The sequence below is a fragment of the Schistocerca americana genome, chromosome 3 (assembly GCF_021461395.2).
Source record: "Schistocerca americana isolate TAMUIC-IGC-003095 chromosome 3, iqSchAmer2.1, whole genome shotgun sequence".
NCBI classification, from domain to species: Eukaryota; Metazoa; Arthropoda; class Insecta; order Orthoptera; family Acrididae; genus Schistocerca; species Schistocerca americana.
Window position 1 is genome coordinate 881,680,790 of NC_060121.1, and position 21,506 is coordinate 881,702,295.

General features: G+C 44.4%; 1 protein-coding gene across 1 annotated transcript in view; it reads left to right on the forward strand.

The window, feature by feature from the left end:
• The window catches only part of LOC124606463 (retinal homeobox protein Rx3-like), a 116,033-nt gene that overhangs the window by 32,175 nt on the left and 62,352 nt on the right, over positions 1-21,506 (forward strand). The window lies entirely within an intron of this gene.

Consider the following 21,506-nt stretch of genomic DNA (forward strand, 5'->3'; position numbering starts at 1 on the left):
AGAGTATGTTTTCGTGCTTAGACCCTCTCCTGCTCTCTCACTTTCAGCAGTAATAACTCGGTCAGGCTCTTTAGCTTTTGAAAAAGGCGCTTCAGAAGCGGACGGCGAGGTCAAAGCGGAGCTCCCTGCAGAGGGAGGGGAGGGTGAGCGCCCTACACAGACCAGACTGCCATCTGGTCGAGGGTGCAGGACGGAGGGTGTAGGGCCGAGGGCGAGGGCGCAGGGACGACGGAGAGGACGGACGTCACTGCCGCGTCGCGTGGAGACGTCACATCCGGCGGGGGCAAAGCGAGCGTCAAACCTGGGGTGGCGCTGCCTAGCCAGGCAAACTGAGGACCCGGGTAGGGGGCAGGTGGGGAAAGGAGTAGAACCAGCAAATGATCTACACCGTATGAGCGAAAGTGTCTGGACACCTGTTAGTGGACATTAATATCGGGTGTTCCATCTTTCGTCTTTATGACGCGCATGAACTTTGCTGGAGACACTTCCAGTGAGGTGACCGTATGTCTGTGGAGTAATGGCAACCCATTCTTCCTCAAGAGCCGTAACCACAGAATGTGGTCATCTCGGGCGCTGTGGTCTACAACTACATCTACATCTACATACATACTCCGCAATCCACCACACGGTGCATGGCGGAGAGTACCTCGTACCACAACTAGCATCTTCTGTCTATGTTCCACTCCCAAACTGAATGAGGGAAAAATGACTGCCTATATGCCTCTGTACGTGCCCTAATCTCTCTTATCTTATCTTTGTGGTCTTTCCGCGAAATTTAAGTCGGCGGCAGTAAAATTGTACTGCAGTCAGCCTCAATTGCTGGTTCTCTAAATCTCCTCAGTAGCGATTCACGAAAAGAACGCCTCCTTTCCTCTAGAGACTCCCATCCGAGTTCCTGAAGCATTTCCGTAACATTCGCGTGAAGATCAAATCTACCAGTAACAAATCTAGCAGCCCCCCTCTGAATTGCTTCTATGCCTCCCTCAATCCGACCTGATAGGGATCCAAAACGCTCGAGCAGTACTCAAGAATAGGTCGTATTAGTGTTTTATAAGCGTTATCCTTTACAGATGAACCACATCTTCTAAAAACTCTACCAATGAACCGAAGACGACTATCTGCCTTCCCCACAACTGCCATTACATGCTTGTCCCACTTCATGTCGCTCTGCAATGTTACGCCCAAATATTTAATCGACGTGACTGCGTCAAGCGCGACACTACTAATGGAGTATTCAAACATTACGGGATTCTTCTTCCTATTCATCTGCATTAATTTACATTTATCTATAATTAGAGTTAGCTGCCATTCTTTACACCTATCACAAATCCTGTCCAAGTCATCTTGTATCCTCCTACAGTCACTCAACGACCACACCTTCCCGTACACCACAGCATCATCAGCAAACAGCCGCACATTGCTATCCACCCTATCCAAAAGATCATTTATGTAGGTAGAAAACAACAGAGGACCTACCACACTTCCCTGGGGCACTCCAGATGATACCCTCACCTCCGCTGAACACTCAGAATTCTTCGAGCCACTCACATATTTGGGAACCAATCCCATATGCTCGTACCTTAGTTAGGAGTCTGCAGTGGTCTGGAGGAGAATCGGCATGTTCCTTATGATTCGTGCCGGTTCTCTGGACAGTCCGTTCTATTTGAACAGTGTTACTGTCTACGAACCGCTACCTCCAAGACGCTGTTTAATGACAGGCTGCACTGTCATGCTCATACGATCATCACCTCCGAAAAGTTGCTCTACTGTACGCCGAACACGTGAAAATTGCCTTCATACTCTTCCGCATCCGGCGGTTTCTTAATCGCAATAACAAGACAACACCCCAATCACTATGAAACGTACCGTTTGGAAAATTGTGTAACACTGTGCTGGTAAACTTCTACGTTATTTGATACAAAGACAGCTGAGTAAAACTGAACGTACTCAGACATTTCTCTTTTTACTTGTTCTGATCATCACTAAACTGACACACAATATTTTTTTAGCGCAAGGCAATCTGACTTTCAATAATCCATACAAAAGACTGGCCCTGACTAACAATAACCTATACCTTTCATGAATCACTTACCTCACAAAAATCTTCGTTACTCGAACTACTGCAATACAGTGAGCTCCAATACTGCCGGCTAAATAAGAGATTCTAACTACTGAAGGCACTAACTACTGATAGGCATAGTTAGCAAGTGAAAGATTTTGATAGAGAACAAACAATGTATTTACCTTAATAATGTTCAAAAGTCATCATATATATATATATATATAGGGTGTTACAAAAAGGTACGGCCAAACTTTCAGGAAACATTCCACACACACAAATAAAGAAAATATGTTATGTGGACATGTGTCCGGAAACGCTTACTTTCCATGTTAGAGCTCATTTTATTACTTCTCTTCAAATCACATTAATCATGGAATGGAAACACACAGCAACAGAACGCAACAGCGTGACTTCCAACACTTTGTTACAGGAAATGTTCAAAATGTCCTCCGTTAGCGAGGATACATGCATCCGCCCTCCGTCGCATGGAATCCCTGATGCGCTGATGCAGACCTGGAGAATGGCGTGTTGTATCACAGCCGCCCACAATACGAGCACGAAGAGTCTCTACATTTGGTACCGGGGTTGCGTAGACAAGAGCTTTCAAATGCCCCCATAAATGAAAGTCAAGAGGGTTGAAGTCAGGACAGCGTGGAGGCCATGGAATTGGTTCGCCTCTACCAATCCATCGGTCACCGAATCTGTTGTTGAGAAGCGTACGAACACTTCGACTGAAATGTGCAGGAGCTCCATCGTGCATGAACCACATGTTGTGTCGTACTTGTAAAGGCACATGCTCTAGCAGCACAGGTGAGTATCCCGTATGAAATCATGATAACGTGCTCCATTGAGCGTAGGTGGAAGAACATGGGGCCCATTCAAGACATCACCAGCAATGCCTGCCCAAACGTTCACAAAAAATCTGTCGCATGTCAACACAGGCACCGAAGTCAACATTACCCTCCTTCAAATGGGCCACCTGGCGGTGAATCGAGGACGTACAGTACATACTGACGAAACTAAAACGAGCTCTAACATGGAAATTAAGCGTTTCCGGACACATGTCCACATAACATCTTTTCTTTATTTGTGTGTGAGGAATGTTTCCTGAAAGTTTGGCCGTACCTTTTTGTAACACCCTGTATATATATATCCATCCATCTTTACAAATTTCCTTTTTCTGGCGGACACACGTCCAGATCGTGCTCACATAGTAATCTCTCAAAACTCTGGCATCTCTCTCTCCACATCCACCACTGCTGGCGGCTCACCTCCAACTGCACAACGCTACGCGCTGTTCCCATCCAACTGCCCAACACTACAATAGCGAATATTTCAACAACGCCAACCAGCCACAGACTGCACACAGCACAGTCAGAGATTTTTATACAGAGCGCTACGTGGCGTTACCAACATAAAAACCTAAACAGCCTACTTTATTTAGCCGGCAGTATTGGCGCTCGCTGTATTGCAATAGTTCGAGTAACGAAGATTTTTGTGAGGTAAGTGATTCATGAATGATATAAGTTATTGTTAGTCAGGGCTATCCTCTTGTAGGGATAATTGAAAGTCAGGTTGCGTTGCGCTAAAAAACATATTGTGTGTCAGTTTAGTGATGATCAGAATAAGTAAAGAGAGAAATGTCTGAGTACGTTCAGTTTTACTCAGCTGTCTTTGTATCAAATAACGTAGAAGTTTACCAGCACAGAACTGCAAAGCACTCCCGTAACGTAACACCGCCCTATCCGTCCTTCGCTGTTGGATGATGATGATGATGATGATGATGATGATGATTTGAGTTGAGGGAGCGCTCGACATAATGGTCATCAGCACCCTGGCGAAAGATTCACTGTTGGTTCTCCATGATGGCACGTAACGACCTCCAGATATCCGCCAAACCCAAACACTTTCATCGAATTGTCACAGGGAATAAGGTGATACATCACCCCAAATCACTGTTTTCCAGGAATCCATTGTCCGATGACTTTGCTCTTGAGACCACCTCAAGCGTCGCTTAGTACTGGCTACACAAACTTATGACTTTTGAGGCGATGCTCGACTACTGTACGCCGTTGTTTTAGTTCCCTACACACAGATATTGTGCTGGCTGGGATGCTGGTGACACTTTGGACCTCACGAGTGATTCCTACCACGGATGTGGTGTGACTGTTTACAGCCAAACTCAGCAGTTGTAGACAGTCCATGTCCGTCAGTATGTGGGATCTACTGGGTCTTGGTTTACCTGTAGTTGTTCCTCCGCGTTTTCACTTCACCATCACATCACCAACCGTCGACTTCGGTAGCCATAGAGGTCTTGAACTGATCCTGAAGGATTCGTTTCTTAGCTGACATCCAATGACTGTTCCACGTTGGAAGTCACCGAGGTCTCCTGAGCGACCCACTCTGCTGCCGCTGCTTCTCTACATCTACATCTACATCCATACTCCGCAAGCCACCTGACGGTGTATGGCGGAGGGTACCTGGAGTACCTCTATCGGTTCACCCTTCTATTCCAGTCTCGTATTGTTCGTGGAAAGAAAGATTCTCGGTATGCCTCTGTGTGGGCTCTAATCTCTCTGATTTTATCCTCATGGTCTCTTCGCGAGATATACGAAGGAGGTAGCAATATACTACTGTACTCCTCGGTGAAGGTAGGTTCTCGACACTTCAACAAAAGCCCGTACTGAGCTACTGAACGTCTCTCTTGCAGAGTCTTCCACTGGAGTTTATCTATAATCTCCGTAACGCTTTCGCGATTACTAAATGATCCTGTAACGACAACATAGTACTCTCCGTCTTCTTTTACGCTGACGAGTCAGACTCAGATGACATCTAGTGGTCAGTTCCGCATTACGTGGGGGTATCCACACACTTTTGGTCACATGTGTGATCAATTAGTGTATTTAATTCAGATAACTGTAATGATCATCTCTCTCGACATAGGTCAAGATAAAAAAAATATATTTTCACAATCGGTGGAGAAAGTTGGCGATTAAAATCCCGTGAAGAGATCCCGCCGCAACGAGAAACGCCTTTGTTTCAATTATGGCACCCGAAATCCTGTATCACATCCGTGACACTCTCTCTCCTATTTCTTCTTTGAACTCTCCCGGTGTACTTTGTTAAACCAATCTGGTAAGGATCCCACACCGCGCAGCAATACTCCAAACGGACGGACAATCTTAGTGTAGGCAGTCTCTTTCGTAGATGACTAGTGTCTTCTAAGTGTACTGCTAATAAAATGCAGTCTTTGATTCGCCTTCCCGACGAGATTTTCTATGTGTTCTTTCCAATTTAAGTTGCTTGTATTTGTAATTCCTAGGTATTTCGTTGGATTTATGGTCTTTAGATTTGAATGATTTAACGTGTAACCGAAAATTAACAGATTCCTTGTAGCACTCATGTGAATGACTTCACACTAATCATTATTTAGGGTGAACTGCCAATTTTTTGCACCATACAGATGTCTTCTCTAAATCGTATTGCAATATGGCTTCAGGTACCAGTCACCACGTATTCACTGAACCCAAATCCATCGATAGGATTGTCAGAGGTTGTAGCGTAACCAACCACACCAAATCACTAATTCCCAGTCATCCACTGTCCACTGGCTTTGCTCTTTACACTACCGCAACCGTGGCTTATCGTTGATTACAACAGTGCGTGGCTTATGATGGGCTGTTCGGTCATTGTACCCCGTTCTTCTTAACTCCACACGCACCGTCATTGTTCTAGATGGTCTGCTAGCAGCAGTTTCGAAGTCACGATTCATTCTTTCCGCTGACTTAATGCGATATCAAACAACTACATTCCACAATTGTTGACGGCTCCTGTCCTTCAATACAAGATGTCTGTCTGGTCATGGTTTTGCTATGGTTGTTCCTTCGCGTCTCCACCTCGCAGTCACATCACCAATAACCAGCTTTGGCAGCTTTAGAAGGGTTGAAATGTCGGTGATGTATTTGTTACTCAGGACACGTACAGCTTTCGAAGTCGCTGAGTTTTCCTGGCCGACCCTATGATCTGTTATTGTTTCTCTGCTGACAACACAGTACTCCATCCCTCCTCTTATACTAACGGGCCTGCTTCTCGTGACATGTAATGGTCAGTTACACATAAAATTCCGCATTAAACATGGGTATTTGGAACAGCGTCGTCTGTCTTCCAGACATTCCCACTTAAGTTCTCCGAGCATCTCTGTCACACTTTGGTGTGAGCTGTGTAGGCAGGTAGCGAGTCTGTGAATTCGTTCCATGGCTGCTGCCTTGCCTGATTCTATGGACTCCAAACACTGGAAGAGTACAATTGGTCGCACTGTTGCCTTTTGCCCAGTTTCCTTTACAGATTCCTAGAATCCTTCCAACAGATCCTTTCCACAGATTCTACGTGCTTGTCCAATTTAATACCGTCTTGTAGTATAAACTCTAAATATGAAATGGTATGACATTATACTTACACAACTGGCCATTAAAATTGCTACACCAAGGAGAAATGCAGATGATAAACGGATATTCATTGGACAAATATGTTATACTAGAATTGACATATGATCATATTTTCACGCAATTTGGATGCATAGATCCTGAGAAATCAGTACCCAGAACAACCACCTCTGGCCGTAATAACGGCCTTGATACGCCTGGGCATTGAGTCAAACAGAGCTTGGATGGCGTGTACAGGTACAGCTGCCCATGCAGTTTCATCACGATACCACAGTTCATCAAGAGTAGTGCCGCGTATTGTAACGAGCCAGTTGCTCGGCCACCATTGATCAGACGTTTTCAATTCCCGAGAGATCTGGAGAATGTCCTGGCCAGGGCAGCAGTCGAACATTTTCTGTTTCCAGAAAAGCGCGTACAGGACCTGCAACATGCGATCGTGAATTATCCTGCTGAAATGTAGGGTTTCTCAGGGATCGAATGGAGGGTAGAGCCACGGGTACTAACACATCTGAAATGTAACGTCCACCGTTCAAAGTGCCGTCAATGCGAACAAGAGGTGACCGAGACGTGTAACCAATGCCACCCCATACCATCACGCCGGGTGATACGCCAGTATGGCGATAAGGAATACACGCTTCTAATGTGCGTTCACCGCGATGCCGCCAAACACGGATGCGACCATCATGATGCTGTAAACAGAACCTGGATTCATCCGAAGAAAATTACGTTTTGCCATTCGTGCACCCAGGTTCGTCATTGAGTACACCATCGCAGGCGCTCCTGTCTGTGATGCAGCGTCATGGGTAACCGCAGCCATGGTCTCCGGGCTGATAATCCATGATGCTACAAACGTAGTCGAACCGTTCGTGCAGATGGTTGTTGTCTTGCAAACGTCCCCATCTGTTGCCTCAGGGATCGAGACGTGGCTGCACGATCCGTTACAGCCATGCGGATAAGATGCCTGTCATCTCGACTGGTAGTGATACGAGGCCGTTGGCATCCAGCACGGCGTTCCGTATTACCCTCCTGAACCCACCGATTCCATATTCTGCTAACAGTCATTGTATCTCGACCAACGCGAGCATCAAAGTCGCGATACGATAAACCGCAATCACGATAGGCTACAATCCGTCCTTTATCAAAGTCGGAAACGTGATGGTACGCATTTGCTCTCCTTACACGAGGCATCACAACAACGTTTCATGAGTCAACGCCGGTCAACTGCTGTTTGTGTATGAGAAATCAGTTGGAAACTTTCCTCATGTCAGCACGTTGTAGGTGTCGACATCGGTACCAACCTTTTGTTAATATTCTGAAAAGCTAATCATTTGCATATCACAGCATCTTCTTCCTGTTGGTCAAATTTCGCGTCTGTAGCACGTCACCTTCGTGGCGTAGCAATTTTAATGGCCAGTAGTGTATATTTACTGCTAGTAATCATAATCTTTCAACTTCTGCCTATTTGTTAGTGCTTTCATCCAGAGCTGTGATTCATTACATCAAGTGAAATTTGGACCAAGTCTTTCTGCATGTAACTTGTTTAGTATCTCCTAATTACGCGACGCGTTGTACCAATGGGTCAAAAGTACAAAAACAACATGTCTACAAAAATAAAAGAACTCTCGGCAGTGGCAGCTGGCTGAGCGGCAGACACACGCTCCGTCACGCTGTGAGGCGACGTAGCTACGTGCCTGCTTTGTTCGGCGGGTTAGCGCGATGAGCGCAGCTGCACCCCGCAAAACTCGCCGCCTGCCTCTCCTTCACTGCACGAGTGGTGCATTCGTACGCTTCCAATGCAACGGCTGGTCAGGCAATAGGCAGGCTACACTGTCGAGGCCCTGTGACCACCAGTTGGTATACGTGCACTACTGGCCATTAAAACTGCTTGCTACACCACGATGATGACATGCTACAGACGCGAAATTTAACCGACAGGAAGAAGATGCTGTGATATGCAAATTATTAGCTTTTCAGAGCATTCACATAAGGTTGGCGCCGGTGGCGATACCTACAACGTGCTGACATGACAAAATTTTCCAACCGATTTCTCATACACAAACAGCAGTTGACCGGTGTTGCCTGGTGAAACGTTGTTGTAATGCCTCGTGTAAGGAAGAGAAATGCGTCCATCACGTTTCCGACTTTGATAAAGGTCGGATTGTAGCCTATCGCGATTGCGGTTTATCGTATCGCGACATTACTGCTCGCGTTGCTCGAGATCCAATGACTTTTAGCAGAATATGGAATCGGTGGGTTCAGGAGGATAATACGGAACGCCGTGCTGGATCCCAACGGCCTCGTATCACTAGCAGTCGAGATGACGGGCATCTTATCCGCATTGATGTAACGGATCGAGCAGCCACCTCTCGATCCCTGAGGCAACAGATGGGGACGTTTGCAAGACAAAAAGCATCTGCACGAACAGTTCGACGACGTTTGCAGCAGCATGGACTATCAGCTCGGAGACCGTGGCTGCGGTTACTCTTGACGCAGCATCACAGATAGGAGCGCTTGCGATGGTGTACTCAACGACGAACCTGGGTGCACGAATGGAAAAACGTCATTTTTTCGGATGAATCCAGGTTCTGTTTACAGCACCATGATGGTCGCATCCGTGTTTGGCGACATCGCGGTGAACGCACATTGGAAGCATGTATTCTTCATGGCCATACTGGCGTATCACCCGGCGTGATGGTATGGGGTGCCAATGGTTACACGTCTCGGTCACCTCTTGTTCGCGCTGACGGCACTTTGAACAGTGGAATTTACATTTCAGATGTGTTAGTACCCGTGGCTCTACCCTTTATTCGATCCCTGCGAAACTACATTTCAGCAGGATAATGCACGACCGCACTACCGAAAATGTTCGACTGCTGCCCTGGCCAGCGCATTCTCCAGATCTCTCACCAATTGAAAACGTCTGGTCAAAGGTGGCCGAGCAACTGGCTAGTCACAATACGCCAGTCGCTACTCTTGATGAACTGTGGTATCGTGTTGAAGCTGCATGGGCATCTGTACCTGTACACGCCATCCATGCTCTGTTTGACGCAATGCCCAGGTATATCAAGGCTGTTATTACGGCCAGAGGTACTGATTTCTCAGGATCTGTGTACCCAAATTGCGTGAAAATGTAATCACATGTCAGTTCTAGTATAATATAGTTGTCCAATGAATAGCCGCTTATCATCTGCATTTCTTCTTTGGTGTAGCAATTTTAATGGCCAGTAGTGTAGATAGTTAAGCACACGAGCATAGCTATACTTACCAGGCGATGTTACTTTGGTTTATGATGCCCATTTGTCGTCCAGTAAATCGCACAGTAAACGTTTATGAGGCCCACTACATACCTGTGGAGACCTTGTGTAAGATCCCACACTGTCGATGTGACAGTGAGAATGTCGGCAGCCTCCACCATAACGATTTTTCTATTTTCTTAATCCCTCTATTCTGCGTCTCCATTCTCTGTTTTTACTCATCCGATCGTCATTAGATCCGTGTCGTGATTTTCCCTCAGATACTGGAAAGAGATAGGGGAGAGAGTGACCAACAGAAAACGCGAGGGAAGACGACAGCAGGACAATAGCCGGCCAGCGCGAGACGGAGGAAGTTACCGCAGTACTGCTCCGCGGCGGAAACCGTAACCGCTTTAGCGGGCGGACTTTGTTCCGGAGGCTGTCAGCGCCACATTGTGCCAGGCTGCCGCCATTGTGTGACGTCACAATAGGCTGTGCACTGTACCTAATTATTGGATTTCCTTCAGCGTGAATGGCGAGTGTGTGGGAACGGATTTTAGAATTAATTCGTAGAAGAAAGAAGAGAGGGCTCTGCCTGAAGACTGGTGTATAAAAATTTAATTTCCACAATAGGCACCTGTCATGTAAAGAAGCTTCCGACGAAGGGAAGGGTGCAACGCAGGAGGGTAACAGGTATTTTGTTTCTGATGACAGCACTGCTAATGAGAAGTGGAGACGCATTTCCGTTAGCTAAAAATTCCTGTTCGGGGAATGTTATATTCTTCGTCGTCTCAGTTTTCCTTCCCTTCCGCATTTTTTCCCGTCTCCTTGGTTTTGCACAGATTCACAAATAACGCTCTACATGTGAAGATATTGTTGATCAAGTCAGCTACTTATTTCCCTTATAAATAGTTTTTAGCCTCTAGCAAAGTCTAGAGGTCTGCTAGGTGTTTTAAGCAACTTTAGACTTAAGTGCTACAGCTACTATTTAGTCGGCAAGCTAGACTGTTAAAGAGGGACATCACACCGACGATTCCAGCTGCAAGGATGCCGACACTAAAGGCGATTCGCAAAGCAGAAATGCCTTGTGCCGCTTGTGAGTTCCGTTCTTGTGACTTAGGCGTAAATGAGAGACAGTAACCTGAGAATGAAAAACATATTTTTAAAAAATTCATGGGGAAGACTTTAAGAGTACATTTAAGAACAAAATTTTATTATGTAAAAGGCAACTTCGATTTATGTATTTAATAATGCCTAAGAGTGTTTCTCGAGTTACTGGATGCAAGTGAATCACGTTGTAGAGTATTTAGTATAAGTTGGTACCTTTCTTGAGACGGCGCTAAAAATGTATTAGTAATTGTATTAGTAATTGTAGCGTGATGAATTGCATGAAAATTTTTTAAATGAAAACAGGAATTGATGATAATACTTCTCCTTAAATGAACTATCAAATATAAAAGACCTACCTAGATGAAATGATTGTTTCTGGAGAAGATATTCTGAATAGATAAATATTCAGAATCGAAGTTTGAAGGTTTGAACACTTTAAAAAAAAGAGCAAAAAAATCTTCTGCGAAGAGTACAGGAAACATCAGAGTGAAAGATTTAAAAATAGAGGGGGGAAAGAATCATAAAAAACACCACTGTAAATAATAAATAATCAGGAATTGTTTTGTGTAGTCATAAGTTAGCCGGATTAAAAAAAATAAGTAGAAGAAATGTAAAAATTTAGCCTTACGTTGTTTGCATTCTTAGTATTTTGTAGCTTCCGGTGTTGCGATTACGAATAAGACTTTCAATCTATTATTATAAACTGATCAAATGAAATGTTTTCTGATGTGCGCTTTATTATTTGGTACATATATAGTTACGAATTATCGTTCAGGAAATGCTACTCATTTGGTTTGTAGCTAACAAAATAAACAGCTAAAAGGACTTTCAGTGTCAAACGCAGGAAACTACGTTGTTTGGTATGTTTTTTTGTTTTCAACATTTGGTGTATTACTCGCTTGCTATTCATTCTTTGTTCCTAATTCTGACATTAATATTTTTCATCTCTGGTAATGGAGATACTCTGTAGATATACTGGTTTAAAATCTTTGATCTAACTAAGTTTCACTGTAACACGTACTTGTTTTTGTAAATGATGATGGTGTAACAGCCGAAAACCGGCTCATAAAACAAATAATAATTATTGTAGAATATTACACCAATGTTGTATGTGTTTTTCATTCATGACGTATAAGATGTTCTACCAAGAACCGACAGTCAATCAATGCACATGATTTTTACTTGACAAGGATACGAGCCTTCATGAATATGCGTTTGTAGATTCCTATTCACAACTTCCATGGATTACATCTCTTGCGTTTAATATACACTTCTAGCTCAGTGAAAAGATACGAATGACACAGAGGCTCGAAAAACTTCCAATATGGCTGAGATAAGTGTTGCCACCACAAAATTATTTCAGACGCATCCGCTGAATCAGCACGTGCGGTGCAGGATCAACGGGCACCCACCTTCCCTTCAAGCCACACTATGCCCCCCCCCCCCCCCCCCCGCCCGCTTACAGCAGAGTCAGCTTCTTTTTATACTGCCGCTCGTGACGTCACTATTACAGCATCAGACTAGCCCAAACTAATTATTACGCGTCTTAAGTTCCACTAACATTCTATGTATTATTAATTTCAGCCGAAGGACAAATTATAGAGACAGGAGCCTATTACTGAATGCTAGTTCTATTTGCATGCAGATCACGTTTATAATATGTTAATTCAACCTTGTTGATGACGACAGAGTTGTCAACAACACGAAACAGAAAATATACCATAAAACTGCCAAAATACACTCCTGGAAATGGAAAAAAGAACACATTGACACCGGTGTGTCAGACCCACCATACTTGCTCCGGACACTGCGAGAGGGCTGTACAAGCAATGATCACACGCACGGCACAGCGGACACACCAGGAACCGCGGTGTTGGTCGTCGAATGGCGCTAGCTGCGCAGCATTTGTGCACCGCCGCCGTCAGTGTCAGCCAGTTTGCCGTGGCATACGGAGCTCCATCGCAGTCTTTAACACTGGTAGCATGCCGCGACAGCGTGGACGTGAACCGTATGTGCAGTTGACGGACTTTGAGCGAGGGCGTATAGTGGGCATGCGGGAGGCCGGTTGGACGTACCGCCGAATTGCTCAACACGTGGGGCGTGAGGTCTCCACAGTACATCGATGTTGTCGCCAGTGGTCGGCGGAAGGTGCACGTGCCCGTCGACCTGGGACCGGACCGCAGCGACGCACGGATGCACGCCAAGACCGTAGGATCCTACGCAGTGCCGTAGGGGACCGCACCGCCACTTCCCAGCAAATTAGGGACACTGTTGCTCCTGGGGTATCGGCGAGGACCATTCGCAACCGTCTCCATGAAGCTGGGCTACGGTCCCGCACACCGTTAGGCCGTCTTCCGCTCACGCCCCAACATCGTGCAGCCCGCCTCCAGTGGTGTCGCGACAGGCGTGAATGGAGGGACGAATGGAGACGTGTCGTCTTCAGCGATGAGAGTCGCTTCTGCCTTGGTGCCAATGATGGTCGTATGCGTGTTTGGCGCCGTGCAGGTGAGCGCCACAATCAGGACTGCATACGACCGAGACACACAGGGCCAACATCCGGCATCATGGTGTGGGGAGCGATCTCCTACACTGGCCGTACACCACTGGTGATCGTCGAGGGGACACTGAATAGTGCACGGTACATCCAAACCGTCATCGAGCCCATCGTTCTACCATTCCTAGACCGGCAAGGGAACTTGCTGTTCCAACAGGACAATGCACTTCCGCATGTATCCCGTGCCACCCAACGTGCTCTAGAAGGTGTAAGTCAACTACCCTGGCCAGCAAGATCTCCGGATCTGTCCCCCATTGAGCATGTTTGGGACTGGATGAAGCGTCGTCTCACGAGGTCTGCACGTCCAGCACGAACGCTGGTCTAACTGAGGCGCCAGGTGGAAATGGCATGGCAAGCCGTTCCACAGGACTACATCCAGCATCTCTACGATCGTCTCCATGGGAGAATAGCAGCCTGCATTGCTGCGAAAAGTGGATATACACTGTACTAGTGCCGACATTGTGCATGCTCTGTTGCCTGTGTCTATGTGCCTGTGGTTCTGTCAGTGTGATCATGTGATGTATCTGACACCAGGAATGTGTCAATAAAGTTTCCCCTTCCTGGGACAATGAATTCACGGTGTTCTTATTTCAATTTCCAGGAGTGTAAATTGAATGGAGTATTGTTATTATTGTGAATATCAAACGGTACCATTTGATTTGAAGAATACGAATCTGAAATGAAATGTTGCCAAGGCATCGCATGTGGAATGTAAGCGCTGTATACTTACTGACGATTGAATTAAGTGACATTAATTGAATCATCGCCAACTGGCTTGCCTCGTTGAGTACACCGTTTCCCGTAAGATCATCAAAGATAAGCAACGTCGGGCGTGGCCAGTACTTGGATGGATAACCCTCTGGGCAAGCCAAGCAATTTTGGCAGCTTTGCCTTTGTCTTTCCGGCGTGGAGTCCCTGATCACCAGACTTTGCACCAGTACCGTGTATTAAATTCCAAACCTCTCCACAGTGTTCATGAAGTGACGGTATGTGATTCTGTTGATGGTGATCCGCCCAGCGGTCCCCTCGGTTTTATCCGAGAGCAACAGAATTCTCTCATCGTCATCATACGACACAAGCATGACATCTTGAAAAATTAGAAAACCGCTTTAGCTGTATTAAAATCCTTTGTATTGGACTCACGACTGGCTTCGTGGCAATACAACCACATCTTTAGGTGAACATATGTCTGAGTCCATAAGACGAGCAAAACTGGTGATATGTGGAAGACCAAACATTCGTCGTGCATTTAGAATGAAAACACGACACCACACTACACACACGCACTCATTACAGTCACCTATACGTATCAGATATACATAAAAATACACATCTCTCACATTTCGAGAAGTAAAGGCGCCAGTTTAAGCAAAAGATAGGTCTTACAGCCTATCCATGCCATACGACTTAAGTTTAGTTCGAACATCGTCTTCTACGAGAAACATGCCACGTGAACTGAGGTATTTTGACCTCTTGCTTAGACTTGATTACCCCTAGTTACATCAAAAGATCATTTTTTAAATCATAAAGAAAAAGGAAGGAGCATGTTTTTATGTTAGGTTTGGATGGCTTAGCCAATGCGAACCATCCCCTTCAAAACTTATTATATGAAAAATGGTTCAAATGGCTCTGAGCACTATGGGACTTAACGTCTGAGGTCATCAGTCCCCTAGAACTTAGAACTACTTAAACATAACTAACCTAAGGACATCACACACATCCATGCCCGAGGCAGGATTCGAACCTGCGACCGTAGCGGTCACGCGGTTCCAAACTGAAGCGGCTAGAACCGCACGGCCACACTGGCCGGCTCCTATTATATCATCACAAATAAAAGATGGTTGTGGGGGAAAACTAAAAGCGAAAACTTGAATGACAAGGTGACAGCTGATAGTGTAAAGATAAGAAAAAAAACTGTGGTGTGTAAAGCGACGTACATTTTGAACTAGTTTTATGTTTTAGCCTAATATATGTTATTTTATTTCAGAATAAACTGTTAATATGTGAAAATTCTGGTTATAATAGACAAATAGCTTCCAGTCTGGAGAAATCCGTCAGGTGTTATTCCAGTGCATACTATCGATCTTTGACTGTTAAAGAGTGGTAGATACAACATAATTATATCACAGTAGCAGCACGTCTTGTACGTGCTAAAACGATACGGCCTTAGAAAACCATTTCGCAAAGACCAACCATTCCTCCCTGTTGTGACTCACTCGTGTGCTGATACTGTGACCTTTGACACTGACGTGGTAGACTGCCACTAATTTTCACGTTACCGCTTCGTTTCGGGGCTTTTGATTGTAGTAACCTGTCCTCTTGTACAAGAGGAGCATCCGCTGGGGCCGTGTGTGTCCTCTGTCTGAACGATAACCAGTAGTTTATTGTTTTAGCTATCACCCGAGTTTACACTGACTCGGACCAATCATTCTGAGTGTTGCTACTTTCACAAATGTAAATGTATATTTAAATGTAAACAATCTCCTGTGATTTCCATTCGCGTGACGTTACACAACATCAGCAATATTTCAGCGTATAAGAAAATTGGTTGCATCGTTGCTGTGAAAGCTTTTCGAAACAAAACTGAGATTCTAATTTCAACCATCTCACAACCAACAGGCGTAGGTTGCCTATCGCATGTTAAGCCTGCTAACGCTCTCCGGGTAGCCTACATCGCAGGCAGAACACTCCCGGAGCGCTGTTGAAAACAATGTTTAGCTAGGAACGGCTGCCGTATTCGAGTAATGTCTCTCGGCGTCCAAGTATCGTTATTTTTTTAAAAAAATTTATTCCACATAACCATCGTAACTCTGTCTCACAATCTAAAATAAGAAACAAATGTGAAAACATGGCAACTGGTTGCAAACTGGCGTTTTTGAAATACACCCTCCTGACGTTTAATGAAAAAGTAATTATTTTCTTGAACACACTTTTCAAGTATTTGCTAAAATGCGCGAATACAACTTACAACTCTCAAAAAGTATTTTTTTCCATTTCCAGCTTAGTTCAACTAGCGTTCAGAGTTTGTGAGTGTAGGCATGTGACTTTAAATATCTCCACAAAAGAAGTCGCTAGTGATCAGTTCAGTGAACCTTGCGTGCCAAGTGTTGCAGCCGGAATAGCGGAATGAGCCTTCTGGGAAACGTACGACTAACCTCTTTCACTGACAACGGTGCGGTTTGTGTGATCTCACCATCCTGCTGGAAATGAATCTTTGGAATGTTGAGCAGATGCGTTCCATGAGCTGTGCATTCAACAAGTACCAAACTTGTGAAGGTGACGTTTATTGATGGTCGTCGCAATAGCATGATGTCCTTTTCCTATTTATTGTTTTTGTCAGGTCCCGTCGGACTTTGCGGCACAAAGTTACACGGTCGTGGAACGAGACAGTATATAGTTTACAGAATGTCAATTGGAAAATTTGTAAACAAAAGAAACTAAAGAAATAATGAAACACACAAAGCTGTGGAACTGTATACGAATAAATAATACATTTTTCAGAAAAGTTCTTAAATACTGTGAGATATTCCTGTACAGAATGGGGGGAGTGTGCTACAACGAAACCTTCCAACTTAGATTTCTACACTCAGGCAATTCACTCATACTCTTTTCAGTTTTTCTGTAAGTGTTTTGAAACTGATATCTGCTGAATCGTGCACATTGTTCAAGTGCAAATCGATTTTCCGTCTAGTGCTCAATGAGTGAATGTTGCAGTTTCTTCTAAACGTGTCGGTATTGCCAACAACAAATCCCATGATGGGTTACGTATACGGACATGGCAGAGTCACAGTTCAATAACACCTGAACAGTCGCCTGCATGAAGTTAGCGAACTGACACCACAGATCTGCCGGATTTACTTTACCTGGAGCGAGTGCACAGTGTCGCCTCTATATACGATAAAATGGGAGGTAATAGAGTGTAATTAAGCAAACGAGCACTCGTATTTCAGTGTCGGAGAGAGTAGAGATGCTTCTTATTGTGAAAATAACAGCGTTTAGCTTTTGTACAAGACCTTTAACATGATACTTGCTTTTCCCACATGAGGCGGCATCGTGCCCTGATAACGTTTATGTTAACTCAATAATTAATTTTGATTGAGAGAGGAAAAATCACAAATGTAGAGAAGAGGAATGACAAATATTGGGGTACTTCGAAAAAGAGTGGTAAACAGAAGTGATGGAGAAGCCATTAAGATCTGCATAAGAAACCTAAGCCTGTAAATATAACGAGAAGCAAAAGCAGGCTGCTTTTTGTAAACATATTACTAGAGAGAATAGTAAAAGATTACAGGAAAGGACCTTTGGACACATCATCAAATTATCATTGTTGCAGAAGAAAGTAGAAATTGTTCAAAAGAGATTAGAATCCATGACCATGAAATACTAGATAGTAATACAAGTCTACAGGAAATTGTCGATGCCGTCTCCAACGAATACTAAAAGAGGAATATAAAGCAATCTGATGACACAGTGACGGAATGAATCAGAATTATCTGAAGGAACATTTTATAGTTTTCACAAGGTCGAGATGAAGTTTCAGTCAACGAAAAAATGTGATTGTCTAAAATGTTATTTTTAAATTCCTAGTAATGCGCAGACCTTGTGGAAGGCGACGAATACGGAGAGTTCTTGGGAACCATTGCAAAAAAAGAAACTATATTCCGCGGAAGTTGATTGTAATACCAATATCTAGCAGGTGTCAGAAGATGCAGGGATGTGACACTGAAAGAAAAAACATCACATAATGAACAGAACAAATAAACAACAGGAAAAACTAAACTCCGTCCGAACAGGCCTTGGAAGGCCCAACGGTACCGACCGGCCGCCGTGTCAACAGATTGCAGGTATCACCGAATGCGGATATGGAGAGGCATGTGGTCAGCACACCCCTCTCCAGGCCGTATGTCAGTTTACGAGACCAGATCCGCTACTTCTCAGTCAAGTAGCTTCTCAGTTTGCCTCACAAGGGCTGAGTGCACCGCGGTTGTCAACGGCGTTCGGCAGAGGGGATGGTCACCTTTCCAAGTGCTAGCCCGGCCCGACAGAACTTAACTTCGATGATCAGACGGGGACAGGTATTAGCACTGCGGCAAGGCCGTTGGAAAATAAACAATACAGCTCTAAGGAAAATGTTTATACTTTGCTATTACCAGCAGACCCCTTGCACTCCTTCGATATTTAGCGTACTAGCCTTTCAAGTGTTGTAGGTGGTTTCATGCACCTTAAGACAGGCAACACCACTTACCTCCCCGAGGGGCATGACATGTTTTCTCGTCAACGCAAGTGCTTTCCCATCGACTTAACCTAAGTGCTTCTCTCCGAAGTGCTAACTACGTCATGCAACAGCAAAACTGCATACTTGTAGCTCACCGGCCCCAGTCTTTGGGTGCGCGTGTTGCCTACCAGCAGGGCGCTAGGCTGCCTTCTCCCCCTGCCGCTGTGGTACTTTTCGGAATTAAACATTGGCTCCTGTACAGATGGCGCGTGTATCTCCCTTCCGTTTGCCCTTATCTTTTTTCTCCCACAATACTGATTCCTTCCATCCCTCTGCCGCACAAGCATTCAAAGCGACTGGGCGGAGATCAAGGAAGGTGGCCAGGAAAAAAAAAAAAATGTTCGCTTATTTTCGGTTCACATGGACAGGGTGTTTGTAAAGTCTCGTTACACATTTTGAGGTCATGGAGTAAGAACCGAGTAAGCATCACGTTCTACAGCGACATTTACAGAGACAAACTGCTTTCATGCTGCGTTAACAAACATGGAAAATAATGTTTTACAGTCTGTTGCATCTTACTCTACTGGCATTGAGGGAGCTATAATTAAAAATTTGTTCGAGGATCGCATTTACGTTGTTACAAAAACGATGAAAAGAAATATTTCTTTGATAGGGATCCTTTGTTGTTTCCTGCTTTTAACATTTTGTACACTTTTTTATGGATTACAAGCAACTGAGGAAACATTTGTTTCCATTCTCGCAAACATAGTTTTGGGATGACTGAACTGCATGTTGAGGTGAAGAAAATAGCTCACAATTATTCAAATACTGCGGGATATTATGCCACAGTCGAATGAGTCCTTTGTTGAAACACAACGTTTCGTCCCTATCTGCAGAGCATGTTTTCTAAGGGTGTAGTAGCTTTTTCGAAGGTGTGATGTACACCCTGGTTCACTGCTAACTAAAGAAAAATTCCGTTTCCGTGTGCTCCCACATACAGACGTGCCGTTACGTGTTTTGAAAACTCCATCGCAACTGACGGTTGTTAATTACTGTCATCTGCTACTGCTGTCACTCAATGGTGGAACACTGGTACACATATTCTTTGGCACCGGAGTTCCGATACCGTCTAGCTTCACTCCTCCCGGTTACGATTACTGGGGTGTTCAGCCATCTCTATGGCCTCCCTCCGTAGGCTTTCACAGTATCTGCTTGTGGCTGGCAGCACTTGAGTCTTATACAGTCGAATCCGATGACCTTCTGTCTGCATGTGCCGCAAAAGCTGATCTGTCACTTTCACTCTTTCCGCAGTTGACCTCGTGACCTTCAAGTCGCTTTTCGGTTCTTTTGGCAGTTCCCACGTACAACTCCACACAACTACACGGTATCCTGTAAATTCCTGCCTTTTCCAGCGGTTTACGAGCATCCTTGACCGACTTTAGGTGATCCTGTATCTTCCTGGTGGGTTTGTAGATTACAGCGGTATTCCGTTTCGTCAAGCTCTTTCCTATGTCCTCAGCTACGTCTTTTATGAACGGTAGAAAAAACTTGGACTTTTCGGATGCGTGTATATCAGTAAGAACTTTTCGTGGCTTTCTTAAAGTTATTTTTATCTCAGCGGACGAATAAGTATTCTTCAGCAACGCATTAGTGACATGTTCCAATTACGCGTCGAGTAACTCTGGTTCACAGATGTGCTTCTCTCTGTTCACTAAAGCCTTTAGAAAATGGGTCAAATGGCTCTGAGCACTATGGGACTCAACTGCTGAGGTCATTAGTCCCCTAGAACTTAGAACTAGTTAAACCTAAGTAACCTAAGGATATCACAAACATCCATGCCCGAGGCAGGATTCGAACCTGCGACCGTAGCGGTCTTGCGGTTCCAGACTGCAGCGCCTTTAACCGCACGGCCACTTCGGCCGGCTAAAGCCTTTAAAACACCTCACTTTTGTGTAATTATCAGTCTTTATTTCACGACAGATCTGTTTCGGCTTTCATTGGCATTTTCAAGTAACCTGCGAATGCACTCGTGGTGAGATCATTTATGTATTTAAGTAAGGTTTTTAGGTAGCATTTGTGTTTAAAATCTGTATGTTCGTTTAATATTTCGTGTGCATTGTTTCTGATACGTATATAAATTTCTAATTCAAGAATGTTCATAGTGGGACGTTTGAGAATTCTATGCAATGTCTATAGTGCAATTTTATAGGACTGTGTGGTGCTGATCTTTCAAATGGAGAAAGGAGCTTGATTGGTCATTGTCGCTATTTCTGAGGTGCTCTTTAAACCTAACGTTAAAATTTCATCCTGTTTGGGCACTGTAGGAGTTATTGCACTTGCTACATCGAACAAACAGAATGAAATTTTAAAGTTAGATGAGAAACACAAATTCTACCTAAAAAGACTTTCTGGAAATGCGTAAATGATCTCATCACGAGTGCATTCGCATGTTACTTGGAAATAGCAATGAAAGCCGAAACAGATATGTCATGATATAAAGACTGATTATTACATTGTAGCTATTATGGACCATTTAAGAAACAGCCCTTAGGTTTCTTGGAAGCTCTTCATGAACGAGCCAATTTTTTCGGTTTCCGTTCATTTTGGAACACACAAAAAATTGATTGCTGTGTGGCATCCGATTCTTGCGAATAATCCAAGTTTCGTCTGTTCTTACGATGTTACGATTCCTCGGTAGAATTTTTTGAGCATTTGCTTATGCCAAGTGAAACGAGTCTGTTTTTTAGCTGTGGCTATATTGTGTGAATTTCATCGGGAACTAAGCTTTTCCACACTAAATAATCATGAAAAATCGAATAAACCGCGGCTTTCGATTTGCTTAACAGTGGTTTATCTCACGATAAATTGAGTAGATGTCCTCTTCAGACAT